Below are 14,388 nucleotides of genomic sequence, written 5' to 3'. Positions count from 1 at the left end.
AATGCTCCAAACTAATGTTTTCCACACTAATGCTTTCAAATTTTTCTTCCACTTCTCTGACTTGGACCCAATAAAATTGCTACTACCTTTTTCCTGAGGCCCTGTAAGCTGAAGCTTATTCTTTTAATACAGGTGGCAAAAACATGTCCAATTGCCACTGCCTTCCTGCTCTGTAACTAAAGGTATTCTGAGTTGCACATCTGGATAAATTGTGCCCAACATTAACTTCTGTTTTTCTTATATTTCCATAGAAATGCCTCGTATTAAAAATCTGCTTGTCTTCATCACATATAGAGGCCTAGCCCACGTGCAATGCCACCTCCTGCTATGGGAAACGGCTGTTTAACAACTGATTTAGTCCCAGCACTAGGAAACTGATTAAAAATATATGGGACAGTGTGTTTAAATGTACTCTTTCCTGACTGACTATAGAGGCATTGCCTATGAGTTAGCCCTGATACACAAGGGGCAGTACCAAATAAAATAAAGTAAAATAAAATAAAATTCACTCATTCTTGTCTATCCCAATATGTTTGTCCAACAACCTCTGACCCAAATCTCTCTGCCAGTCACCCCATGTCTGACTGGTTCTTGGAGCTATTCACCTGGATCCCTTAGAGCTTAAGATCAGTTCTACAAAGGCTTCTTCTTTTTTTTATCTCTCTCTTTTTTTTTCATAGACAAAGTCTCACTTTATTGCCTAGGCTAGTCTTGAACTTCTGGGCTCAAGCAATCCTCCTGCCTTGGCCTCCCAAAGTGCTGGGATTACAGGCATGAACCACCACGCCCGGCCTCTACAAAGGCTTCTGAAACTAGGACTTTCACTCCTCACCCTAGGACTCATTATATATCTTACAGTTCACTGCTCATTTAAACACTACATTAAAACTCTAGGCAAGAATACTAACACCTTACTCCTGCAAGCCTCAAAACCCCAACCAGGCACCATGAGTCCAGGCAGACAGCTGCAAAGCAATTCCACTCTTCTTACCTTGGGGTCAACACCTGCCCTAACTACACCCCTGCCAGCAGAAAGAAGCTAAAGCAGTCTTCGCCCTTTTTCCATCTCACAGCTTGGTTTCAAGAATAAGGTTGTTACAGGCCGGGCGCAGTGGCTTATGCCTGTAATCCCAGCACTTCAGGAGGTCAAGGCAGGCGGATCACAAGGTCAGGAGATCAAGACCATCCTGGCCAACATGGTGAAAACCTGTCTCTACTAAAAATACAAAAATTAGTTGGGCGTGGTGGCGCATGCCTGTAATCCCAGCTACTCGGGAGGCTGAGGCAGGAGAAACGCTTGAACCAGGGAGTCGGAGGTTGTGGTGAGCCGAGATCGTACCACTGCACTCCAGCCTGGCAGCAGAGCGAGACTCCGTCTCAAAAAAAAAAAAATTTAAAAATAAAATAAAATAAAATAAGGAATAAGGTTGTTACAAAACCCAAAGTGAGGGATTGAAACCACCTTTGCAAAAATTATAACAGAAAATTTTGATGGTGAAAGAGATCTGACCTAACTGATTCCATCTTGCTTCTAAACTCCAAGCTGTCCTTGTTCATTACAGGGCATAGGCCGAAGTCACTTTGGGAGGAACTTGTTTACCTTTGAAACAAAAGATGATAACAGCCCTTTCCCAAAACAAACTCCCTTCCTGCCATAGAGCTAGACTGCCTTAGCAGGACTAACACATTGGACAGAAGATTAGAAATTATGGTTTAAGAGTCATGCCGCCTCTGGCTGCAAGATTCTGAACCTCCTCAAACTGCTCCTGAGGATCATGTCACTATTGTCAGATGTAAGATCAGTGACTGAGATATTTTGCAGACCCTGTGCTCGATGGCTCAGCTGGCACCACCCAGATCGATAAACTGGCTCATCTGGTCTTGTGGCCCTCACCCAGGAACTGACTCAGGACAAGAGGACATCTTTGACTCCCTGTGATTTCATCTCCAACCTGACCAATCAGCACTCCCCACTTTCTGAACCCCTATCGGCCAAGTTATCCTTAAAAACCCAGATCCAGGCCGGGCGCAGTGGTCCGTGCCTGTAATCCCAGCACTTTGGGAGGCCAAGGCGGGTGGATCACCTGAGGTCAGAAGTTCGAGACCAGCCTGGCCAACATGGCGAAACTCCATCTCTACATAAACACAAAAATTAGCCAGATGTGGTGGCATAAGCCTGTAGTCCAAACTACTTGGGAGGCTAAGGTAGGAGAATCACTTGAACCCGGGAGGCAGAGGTTGCAATGAGCTGAGATCATGCCACTGCTCTCCAGCTTGGGCGACACAGCAAGGCTCTATCTCAAAAAAAAAAAAAACCCAAAAACCAAAACAACAAAAAACAGATCCAGCTGGGCACAGTGGCTCATGTCTATAATTCCAGCACCGTGGGAGGCCAAGACAGGCAGATTGCTTGAGTCCAGGAGTTTCAGACCAGCCTGGAAACTGGCAAAATGCTGTCTCTACAAAAATGCAAAAATTAACTAGGCACAGTGGTGTGTACCTGTAGTCCCAGCTACTCAGGAGGCTGAAGTGGGAGGATCACTTGAGCCCAGGAAGTCAAGGTTGCAGTGAGCTGTGAACACGCCACTGCACTCTAGCTGGGGAGACAGAAACCTTGTCTCAAATCCTCCCTTCCAGTCCTTGAGTTTTTGAGGAGACTGATTTGAGTCATAATAAAATGTCAGTCTCCCATACAGCTAGCTCTGCGTGAATTAAATTTTCTCTATTGCAATTCCCTTGTCTTCATAAATCAGCTCTAGGTAGTGGGCAAGGAGAAACTACTGGGTTGTTATAGGAGGATCTAAATGGTACCCCATATTCAGGCACAGACACATCGCAAATCCTTCAGATGACATTTGGTTTCATTTTCAAAACACTTTCTTATTACAATCTATTGATCCACTGGCCTTGCTGCTAACTATAGCAGTTGTCTTTGCAGATGGTCTGTAAACCACCTAACCCCTTTCTTTCCCCACTTTGCTTCTGTAATCAGAGATTGAGGTGAGGAATTGGTCATCTGAGAAGTCCTGGACAGGGGTGGTGTGTGGTGGAGCCACCATTGACTAGAAATTGACCATTTACCAACCAAGGGCTACGGGTTGCCATTTGCACACCCATCTTTTGGTTCAAATTGGCAATTTCTTCAAACTGGAACTGAAATTCTGATGAAATTCTTTGATGATTGAGGCTGGGACTATTCATGTTACTGGCAAACTTCCTGAGAAGGAAATTCCACTTTTTTCCCTCATTATAGTGACATGATGTCTTACTACGGTTGCTTAACTCAAGGTCCTGAGGGATGCGAGTACCTGAAACATACTTCAGATGAGCTTGAGCAAAAAATTACAAGTAGAAAGAGGAAGGAACTGGAGAGAGAGCAGCAGTTCTTATGGAAAGAGAGGATTAAGCCAGGCTTGGGCTTAAGGACTAGCGTCCAGCCCCTCCCCCAGCTCCTAACCATGAATGAGACTCAAGCTCTGAACGCCTGTGCCTCCCAGATTCTCACCTGAGAGAACCCGTTGATCCACATCACTCTTCATTAAAAGGGTCATAAAGGCAATAGTTGCGCTGCAGCTGCCTAAAGGATTTTTTTGTTTTGTTTTTTGTGTTTTTTTGAGATGGAGTCTTGGTCTGTCACCCAGGTGGGAGGCCGGTGGCACGATCTTGGCTCACTGCAACCTCTGCCTCCCGGGTTCAAGTAATTCTCCTGCTTCAGCCTCCTGAGTAGCTGGGATTACAGGCGCCCACCACCACACCTGGCTAATTTTTGTATTTTTAGTAGAGACGGGGTTTTGCCATGTTGGCCAGGCTGGTCTCCAACTCCTGACCTCAGGCGATCTGCCCACCTTGGCCTCCCAAAGTGATTACAGGCATGAGCCACTGTGCCTGGCCATAAAAGGAATTATAGGCATGAGCCACTGTGCCTGGCCATAAAGGGATTACAGGCATGAGCCACTGTGCCCGGCCATAAAGGGATTACAGGCATGAGCCACTGTGCCCGGTCATAAAGGAAATTTTATTTGTCGTTTGTTTTCACACTATTACTGGGAGCCACAGGTGAAGGGACCTCCTCCCTAACAACGGAGGGGTTCACAGTTTCTGCAGCCACTCCAAGCTTGGGCCCAGGGGGTCCTGGGGTGGCTGGGCAGGTGTGAATGTCCCTATCTTCTTGCAGGGGCACTGGGTGGCTGTGGGGTGGGGCCTGGTGAGCCATGATGGCAGGGGGGTGCAGGAGTGGGTCCACAGAACCATAGGAGGCCCCAGAAGGTGCAGGGCACGGCCAGCTCAGCTCCTTGGCCTGGGCATTGCTAAGAAGGCAGAGTCTCAAGGCCATCTTAGTCTCGGTGGCCACGCCAAGGGCATTTTTTCAGCTGCTGTTGGTGTGAAGGCATGCTGTCTATCAGGTGCTCCTTGAATAATGTTTTAGATCACCCTCAATTTCACGAGCACGTCTGGGCTTTCGGTGGAGCCTATCTCAATTCTCTTGCTTCCAAAATTACTGGTGGCTCACATGTGTAATCCCAGCACTTTGGGAGGCTGAGGCAGGAGGATCATTCGAGGCCAGGAGTTCGGCACCTTTTTTTTCCTTCTTGAGATGCAGTTTTACTCTGACACCCAGGCTGGAGTGCAGTGGCATGATCTCAGCTCACTGCAACCTCCGCCTCCCATGCTCAAGCGATCCTCTCACTGCAGCGTCCCAAGTAGCCAGGACTACAGGTGCACACCACTGCACCAGGCTAATTTTTGTATTTTTTGTAGAAACAGGATTCTGCTTTGCTGCCCAGGCTGGTCTTGAACTCCTGGGCTCAACAGATCTGACTGCCTTGGCCACCCAAAGTTCTGAGATTACAGGTATGAGTCACTGAGTCTGGCCTGGAGTTTGAGAGTAACCTGGGCAACAGAACAAGACCCCTCCTCTACCAAAAAAAAAAAATTAGCCAAGCGTGGTAGCAGGCACCTGTGGTTCCAGCTGTTTGGGAGGCTGAGGTGGGAGGACGGCTTGAGCCTGGGAGGTTGAGGTTTCAGTGAGCTGTGATCAAGCCACTGCACTTTAGCCTGAGTGACAGAGCCAGACCCTGTCTCAAAAATTAAAAATAAATAATAAATAAATAACCTGCCATGCTACAAAACTGTGGTCTCCAAAGAACAGAGAGGTAATCAATCAACTTTCAGGAAACGATGGGGTTCTCTCTGTCCCAGGCCCATCCATCTGTGGACCTTCAAATGTGTGTTCTGGAACCCTTTGGAAGGCCTTCCTGGAGAATTAAAGTCTCTGTTACTTTTTTTTTTTTTTGAGATGGAGTCTTTCTCTGCCACCAGACTGGAGTGCAGTGGCACGATCTCTGCTCACTGCACCTTCCACCTCCCGGGTTCAAACGATTCTCCTGCCTCAGTCTACTGAGTAGCTGGGACTACAGGCGTGTACCACCATACCCAGCTAATTTTTGTATTTTTAGTATAGATGGGGTTTCACCATGTTGGCCAGGATGGTCTCGATCTCTTGACCTCGTGATCTGATCACCTTGGCCTCCCAAAATGCTGGGATTTACAGGCGTGAGCCACCATGCCCAGCCTTCTGTTACTTATATATTGCTTAATAAGCTCAGGGCAAAGAAATACTCCTTGGGAGGCTTGGTTGAAGCTCGTACCTGGCCGTGAGGTTCTGCTCACTGTTTCTTGTCTTCTGTGACAAAAGAGACAGGGGTATTTTGCAACCAGTGCTGGATTCTCTTTGGGCTCAAATTTAACATTTGGCCACCCTCTGTGTCTTCAGCAAGAAGGAGTTTGTGTGTGGCATTTCAAACATCAGGCCTGACCTATAGCCCACAATCCCACGGCCCTGTCCCACGAAAGCCAAGTGCTTCTGAGCTCTTAACAAATATTGATACACCCGGAGCTCTGGCCGCACCCAGACCAGGATTTCCATCTATCAGCAGGTGCTAGGAACAGTACAGGATGTTCTCAATGCAACTCCAAAAAGAAGAGAAAGTGAACTGACCAACTGACGTCCTCAGGTTGAAAAACAGTTGATTTCTTTTCGGCATGCTAACAAAATACGTCATAGGCTGTGCACAGTGGCTCACGCCTGTAAGCCCAGCACTTTGGGAGGCCGAGGCGAGTGGATCACTTAAGGTCAGGAGTGCAAGACCAGCCTGACCAACATGGTGAAACCCCGTCTCTACTAAAAAAATACAAAATAGCCAGGTGTGGTGGCACATGCCTGTAATCCCAGCTACTCAGGAGGCTGAAGAGGTAGAATTGCTTGAGCCCAGGAGGCAGAGGTTGCGGTGAGCCGAGATCGTGCCACTGCACTCCAGCCTGGGCAACAAGAGCCATCTCAAAGAAAAATAATAATAATTAAAGTTAAGCAAAAAGATATATGATGCTGGAGTAGGAAAATGATATTGCCTGGTTTAGATTTTGGTAAAGCAACATGAATGCAAAGATGTAAACACAGTTGGAGAGAGGCTGTATTCAACATGATCATCATTTGATCACCATCAATTATTATTGTATATATTTTTAATGTTTAATTTCATTTCATTGATTTTTTTGTTGTTGTTATTGTATTTTTTTTTCCAAGATGGGATCTCACTGTGTTGCCCAGGCTGGTCTTGAACTCCTGGGCTCAAGCAATCCTCCTGTTTCGGCCACTCAAAGTGCTGGGATTACAGGTGTGAGCCACTGCACCCAGCCATCATCGATTAGTATAGCTAAGATTTGCACTGTGGTGTCTGTTAGACGCAGCTAAGTGTTTTACATAGATGATCTCATTTAATCATTTCAATAACATTATGGGCTAGGTGCTATTTCTGACTTCACAGATAAGGGAATTGAAGCCCAGAAAGTTTGAGTAACTTGTCCAAATTCGTACAACTGGTACGTGATGAACCCGGTGAACAAATACAGGCAGTCTGACTCCAGAGTCTTTGCTTTTAAAGTTCTGAGAACATACAAAGTGAGAGATACACAACTGGAACTGGAAAAAGTAGGGCAAATACCTTGACCTGCTTGGAGTCAGTATTTCCAGAACTTCCCAGGATGTTCTAGGCTGTAACAGGTTGTTCATTAGGCCCTAAGGCCCCTCCCAAGCCGAGGCTGTGATCATATACTTAAGCTGCCTGGCACGATGCCTAGAACTTAGTGGATGCCCCTGCAAATGCTGTTTCCCTTCTCAGATCTCACGGCAGGTTGACCCTTTTCTTCCTTGTTCAAGGTTCTTACCTTTCTAAAGAAGGTACTACTTCATAAGGAGGCAGGTCAAAGATGGTCATTGTGGCTGGGTGCAGTGGCTCATGCCTGTAATCCCAGCACTCCAGGAGGCCGAGGTGGGTAGATCACTGAGGTCAGGAGTTCAAGACCAGACAGCCTGGCCAAAATGGTGAAACCCCATCTCTACTAAAAATACAAAAATTAGCCAGGCAGGTGGCGCGGGCCTGTAATCCCAGCTGCTCGGGAGGCTGAGGCAGGAGACTCACTTGAACCCAGGAGGTGGAGGTTGCAGTGAGCCAAGATGTGTCACTGCACTCCAGCCTGGGCGACAAGAGCAAAACTCTGAAGAAAAAGAGAGAGAGAGAGAGAGACGGAGGGAGAGAGAGCGAGAGAGAGAGAGAGAGAGAGAGAGAACATTTTTACAGTAAAAAAAAGAAACAAACCAAGAAACAACCTAAATGTCCATTAGTAGGGGAATAGATACAGTCGCTCAATGGAATACACTATAGCAGTGAAGAAAAATGAACCACGGTTACTTGTATCAACAGGACTAAAACTTGAGCATAACATCTAGAGCAAAAAGCAAGTTGCCAGAAGACATATACAATCTGGTAACATATCTATAAATAATTAAAACATGTGAAATAAAGCCACACATTGTTTTTGGAAACATGGATATGTAATAACACACACAAATCATGGGTGAGAAGAATGTTCACTAACTTCAAAATAGAAATTACCTCTGCAGAGGAATACCAGGGAGCGAAGTGGAATGGAGGGAGGCTTCAGATGTATCTGTAACACTTTCACTTTGTTTTTTGTTTGTTTGTTTGTTTGTTTTGAGACAGAGTCTCGCTCTGTCACCGAGGCTGGAGTGCGGTGGCAAGATCACAGCTCACTGCAGCCTGAACTTCCCAGGCCCAGGCCACCCTCCCACCTCAGCCTCCTGAGTAGCTGGGACTACAGGTGCACACCACCAAGCCTGGCTAATTTTATACATCTTTAGTAGAGAAGGAGTTTTGCCATGTTGCCCACGCTGGTCTGGAACTCCTGGGCTCAAGCGATCCACAAAGGCGGGAAGGTCACTTGTAAGTGAGCCACTGTACACAGCGTTGCTTAGTTTTAAAAGAAGGTTCTGCAAATGTCCTTCAATGGGTGAATAGTTAAACAAACTAGTAGGTCCATACCATGGGATCCTACTTAGCAATAAAAAAGAAATAAATTATTGATACAGGCAGCAACTTGGATGGATTTTTTTTTTTTTTTTTTTTTTTTTTGAGACGGAGTCTCGCTCTTGTCGTCCAGGCTACAGTGCAATGGTGCAATCTTGGCTCACTACAAACTCTGCCTCCTGGGCTCAAGTGATTCTCCTGCCTCAGGCTCCTGAGTAGCTGGGATTACAGGCATCCGTCACTACGCCTGGCTATTTTTTTGTATTTTTAGTAGACATGGGGTTTTACCACGTTGGCCACGCTGGTTGCGAACTCCTGACCTTGGGTGATCTGTCCGCCTAAGCCTCCCAAAGTGCTGGGATTACAGCACCGTGCCCGGCCATACTTGGATGGATCTTAAAGCATTAAATTATGCTGAGTGGATGCCAGGTGTGGTGGCTCACACCTGTAATCCCAGCACTTTGGGAGGCCGAGGCAGGCAGATCACCAGAGGTCAGGAGTTTGAGACCAGCCTGTCCAATATAGTGAAACCCCGTCTCTACTAAAAATACCAAAAAAATTAGCTGGGTGGGGTGGCAGGTGCCTGCAATCCCAGCCACTCGGGAGGCTGAGGTAGGAGAATCACTTGAACCTGGGAGGCAGAGGTTGCAGTGAGCTGAGATTGCACCATTGCACTCTAGCCTGGGCAACAGAGTGAGATCTCGTCTCAAAAATAAATAAATAAATAAATATTATGCTGAGTGGGGAAAAAAACAGGCTTCTGTTTTTTTGGGGTTTTTTTTGAGACAAGGTCTCACTCTGTTGCCCAGGCTGGAGTGCAGTGGCACCATCATGGCATTTTTGTAGAAACGGGATTTCACCATATTGCCCAGGCTGGAAAAAGGGCCAGTTTCAAGAAGTTACATACTATATAATTTTACTTACATAATATTCTTAAAAAGATAAAATTACAGAGATGAAGAAGAACCCCAGCATCTCAGAATGTGACTATATTTGGAGGCAGGGACTTTAAAGGGGAACTGAGTTAAATTGAGGTCATTAGGGTGGGCCCTAATCCAGAATGGCTGATGTCCTTATGAGAAGAGAGGGTCAGGACACACACACACCCAGAGGGATGACCAAGTGAGGACTCAGGGAGAAGACGGCCATCTACAAGCCAAGGAGAGAGGCCTCAGAAGAAACCACGCTGCCAACAATTTATTGCAGACTTGGAGGCTTCAGAACTGTGGGAAAGTCCACATTCCTGTGGATTAAGCCCCTAGGTCTGTAGAACTGTGCTATGGCCTGGGCAGGCTCTTACAGCGTCTGACCATCTTTTTTTTTTTTTTTGAGACGGAGTCTCGCTCTGTCACCCAGGCTGGAGTGCAGTGGCCGGATCTCAGCTCACTGCAAGCTCTGCCTCCCGGGTTTATGCCATTCTCCTGCCTCCGCCTCCCGAGTAGCTGGGACTACAGGCGCCCGTCACCTCGCCCGGCTCGTTTTTTTTTTTTTTGTATTTTTTAGTAGAGACGGGGTTTCACCGTGTCAGCCAGGATGGTCTCGATCTCCTGACCTCGTGATCCGCCCGTCTCGGCCTCCCAAAGTGCTGGGATTACAGGCTTGAGCCAGCGCGCCCAGCCCTGACCATCTTTCTTAAATGCCTCAGGTTTCAGAGCTCAGTTGGAACACCCTATGTGTTTATTTAAAAACCACTTATCGCCTGTAAATTTGAATAGAGTTTTACAGAAAGCCTGCTGTGCTGCACAGCAGAGAAATTCAACTTCAGAAAAAGCAGAATAATGTCCTTAATGGACAGATTGACTTTTTTCATAGGCAAACATTGCCCAACTGCTGCTTCTCTTTCCATACCTTTTGTTTAATGATGAAAACAAATCACAAAATCCATTAAAAAAAACACATCTTTTTGGCCAGGCGAGATGGTTCATGCTCGTAATCCCAGCACTTTGGGAGGCCAAGGCAGGAGGATCCCTTGAGCTTAGGAATTTGAGACCAGCCTGAGCAATACAGTGAGATCTTGTCTCTTCTGAAAATAAAACAACATTAGGTGGGCATGGTGGTGCACATCTGTGGTCTCAACTACATGAGGGGTTGAGATGGGAGGATCGCTTGAGCTGATGGTGGGGAGGGAGGCCAAGGCTGCAGTTAGCTATGATTGCCCTCTGGCCTGGGTGACAGAGTGAGACCCCGTCTCAATGAAATGAAATGAAATAAAATAATTTAAAAATTTAACAAGTGAAGGAGATTAAAAAAAAAAAATCACACTGGTCTCTAGGGTTCCCATAGAGGCTGAACACTGATATTTCAGTCGAGATTTCAGCCAGGCTCATGCCTATAATCTCAGCAGTTTGAGAGACTGAGGTGGGAGGTTTGCTTGAGCTCAGGAGGTTGAGGACACAGTGAGCTATGATTGCACCACAGCACTCCGGCCTGGGAGACAGAGTGAGACCCTGTCTCCCTGCAAAAAAAAGATTAATTTTTTAAAAAATTATTTTTTATTTTCCCCTGCTGTTCGTGAGCTGTATATGTGTGTGTGTGTGTGTGTGTATATATATATATATATATATATATTTTTTTTTTTTTTGAGACAGAGTCTCAATCTCTCAGCTCACTGCAACCTCCGCCTCCTGGGTTCAAGTGATTCTCCTGCCTCAGCCTCCCGAGTAGCTGGGATTACAGGTATGCGCCACCATACCCAGCTAATTTTGTATTTTTAGTAGAAATGGGGTTTCTCCATTTTGGTCAGGCTGGTCTCAAACTCCTGACCTCAGGTAATCCACCTGCCTTGGCCTCCCAAAGTGCTGGGATTACAGGCGTGAGCCACCACACCCGGCCATAATTTTTGTATTTTTAGTAGAGATACCCAGGGTTTCATCATGTTGGCCAGGATGGTCTCGATCTCTTGACCTCATGATCTGCTCACCTTGGCCTCCCGAAGTGCTGGGATTACAGGCGTGAGCCACCGCGCCCGGCCAAAAAAAATTTTTTTTAGACAGAGTCTCCCTTTGTCACCCAGGCTGGAGTGCAGCAGCATGATCCCGGCTCACTGTAACCTCTGCCTGCTGGGTTCAAGTGATTCTCCTGCTTCAGCCTCCCGAGTAGCTGGGATTACAGGCGCGCACCACCACACCTGGCTAATTTTTTTGTTTGTTTTTGTTTTATTCTGTTTTTAGTAGATCCAGGTTTTCATTATGTTGGCCAGGCTGGTCTCAAACTCCTTTATTTATTTATTTATTTTTGAGACAGAGTCTTGCTCTGTCGCCCAGGCTGGAGTGCAGTGGCGCAATCTCGGCTCACTGCAAGCTCCGCCTCCCGGGTTCATGCCATTCTCCTGCCTCAGCCTCCCGAGTAGCTGGGACTACAGGCGCCCGCCACTGCGCCCGGCTAATTTTTTCTATTTTTAATAGAGACGGGGTTTCACCATGGTCTCGATCTCCTGACCTTGTGATCCGCCCGCCTCGGCCTCCCAAAGTGCTGGGATTACAGGTGTGAGCCACCACACCCGGCCTCAAACTCCTGGCCTCAAATGATCCACCCGCCTTGGCTTCCCAAAGTGCTGGGATTACAGGTGTGAGCCACTGTGCCCAGCCTGTAGCAAAAATTTTTTAAACAAAACTACAAAAATTATTATAGCCAACCGAGAAAAAAACTCTCCTCAATATTATCTGTTATTATGTCTAACAAAGAATATTCACATAAAGCTCCTAAGAATTATCTTTCTTTGCTTTTTTTATTTTTTCTAAGAGATGGGGTCTCCTGGTATTGCCAGGCTGGTCTCATGCTCCTGGCTTCAAGTGATCCTCCCTGCCCTGGGCTCCCAAAGTTCTGGGATTACAGGCATGAGCTACCATGCCCAGCTCCATCTTTCTAAAACAAAAACTGAATTATGTTTCGTTTCTGTCTCAAAACCCTTCAATTATCAACAACAACAAAAAGTTCAAACCCCTCAGCCTGGCCTTCACTCCCAGGCTACATGACCTTCACTCTCTGGCTGGCAGAGGTGAAGAAAAGTGGCCTTTGGAATCAGATGTCTCTGGGTTGAAATTCTGGCTTGACCACTCTTTGGGTGGGTTCTGAGAACCCAAAGAGAGTGAGAGAGGCCTACCACTGTTTCAGCTCTTGGAGCTTCTGATATTTTTTCCATTGAGATATTAATTCATCTACTATAAAATTCCTCCTTAAGCAAAATTGGGGCTGGGCGTGGTGGCTCATGCCTGTAATCCCAGCACTTCGGGAGGCTGAGGCAGGTGGATCACTTGAGGTCAGGATTTCAAGACCAGCCTGGCCAACATGGTGAAACCCTGTCTCTACTAAAAATACAACAATTAGCCAGGAGTGGTGGTGCGTGCCTGTAATCCCAGCTACGAAGGAAGCTGAGCACAAGAATTGTTTGAGGCCGGACATGGTGGCTCATGCCTGTAATCCCAGCACTTTGGGAGGCTAAGGCGAGGTCAGGAGATCGAGACCATCCTGGCTAACACGGTGAAACCCCATCTCTACTAAAAATACAAAAAATTAGCCAGGCATAGTGGCAGGTGCCTATAGTCCCAGCTACTTGGGAGACTGAGGCAGGAGAATGGCGTGAACCCGGGAGGCGGAGCTTGTAGTGAGCCGAGATCGCACCACTGCACTCCAGCCTGGGTGACAGAGCAAGACTCTGTCTCAAAAAAAAAAAAAGGATTGCTTGAACCCAGGGGGCAGAGGTTGCAGTGAGCCAAGATTGCACCACTGCACTCCAGCCTGGGTGACAGAGTGAGACTGTCTCAAAATGATTAAAAAAAAAAAAGAAAAAGTCATGTTTGCCTGTAGAACACTTTCTTACATGCAGGAGACTTTCTCTTAGACACATGCCTGGAGGGTCTGAGAGGGACAGGGCTGGGCTCACCAATTCGAACTTCTGCCAATGCCCTGCATGCTTCTCTCGCTAAGAGCTAAGTCAAGACTTCCCCTGTCATCACCACTGCCTGTGGTCAGTCCTCTATTACCAGCAGAGTGAAACAGAATGCAATTGAGGAGAACCAACTAATTGCAAAAGCAAAGCCTGAGAAATCCCACGAGTGATGGATCCGCCAATTCTGGTGGCCACAGGGAGGTCCCTGGTTTCTGGCTGCACGCTGGCCGTGGTGACCAGGCGTCCTTGGGCGGGAGACGGCTTCAAATGTGGACCGGAGTCCTAGCGACCCGAGGGGTTCTTTGAGAAAGCAAGACACCACACGGCTCCCCCAGGACCATACCATTGAGCTCGCAATCACAATTCAGCCGAGGACACTGTCTTAGTCTGCCAGGACTGCCATGACACAGTACCATGGACTGTGTGGCTTATAAACAATAGTTCAATTCCCACAGTTGTGGAAGCTGGAAGTTCAAGATCAAGGCGGCAGCAGATTCAGCGTCTGAGGAGGATGGTGAGGACCTGCCACCTGGTGCATAGATTTCCTCTCTATGTTCTCACACAACACAAGGGAGAAGGGAGCTCTCTGGAGGCCTCTTGGATTAGGGCATGAATCCCATTCATAAGGGCTGCACCCTGATGACCCGATCACCTCTCAAATGCCCTGCCTCCTAATCCTATCATTTAAAGGGCTCGGATTTCAAAAGGTAAATTTGGGAGGAAGAGGGGACAGATTCAGACCACAGCAGACAACTACTAAAAGCAAATACTACACTTGATCTTAGCCAAGAGGCCCAGAAGCAATAAATTCACTTTTCTCTTTTTTTGAAACAGGGTCTTGCTCTGTCACCCAGGCTGGAGTGCAGTGGTGCAATCACGGCTCATTGCAGCCTCTGCCTCCCGGGCTCCAGTGATTCTCCTGCCTCAGCCTCCTGAGTAACTGGGATTACAGACACACGCCACCATGCCTGACTAATTTTTGTAATTTTGTTGAGACAGCCTCCTGAGTAGCTGGGATGACAGGCACACGCCACCACGCCTGACTAATTTTTGTAATTTTGTTGAGGCACAGTCTTGCTATGTTGCCCAGTCTGGTCTCAAACTCCTAGGCTTAAG

The 14,388-nt window shown here is 47.1% G+C and overlaps 1 pseudogene; it reads right to left on the bottom strand.

Annotated features, from left to right (window-relative positions):
- Positions 1–13,959: 13,959 nt before the first annotated feature.
- Positions 13,960–14,077, bottom strand: LOC116269099 (annotated as a pseudogene).
- Between the last annotated feature and the right edge of the window lie 311 nt (positions 14,078–14,388).

The sequence above is a fragment of the Papio anubis genome, chromosome 9 (assembly GCF_008728515.1).
Source record: "Papio anubis isolate 15944 chromosome 9, Panubis1.0, whole genome shotgun sequence".
NCBI classification, from domain to species: domain Eukaryota; kingdom Metazoa; phylum Chordata; class Mammalia; order Primates; family Cercopithecidae; genus Papio; species Papio anubis.
The sequence above is the reverse complement of the archived record's forward strand: the minus strand, read 5'-3'. Positions and strand labels throughout refer to the sequence as shown.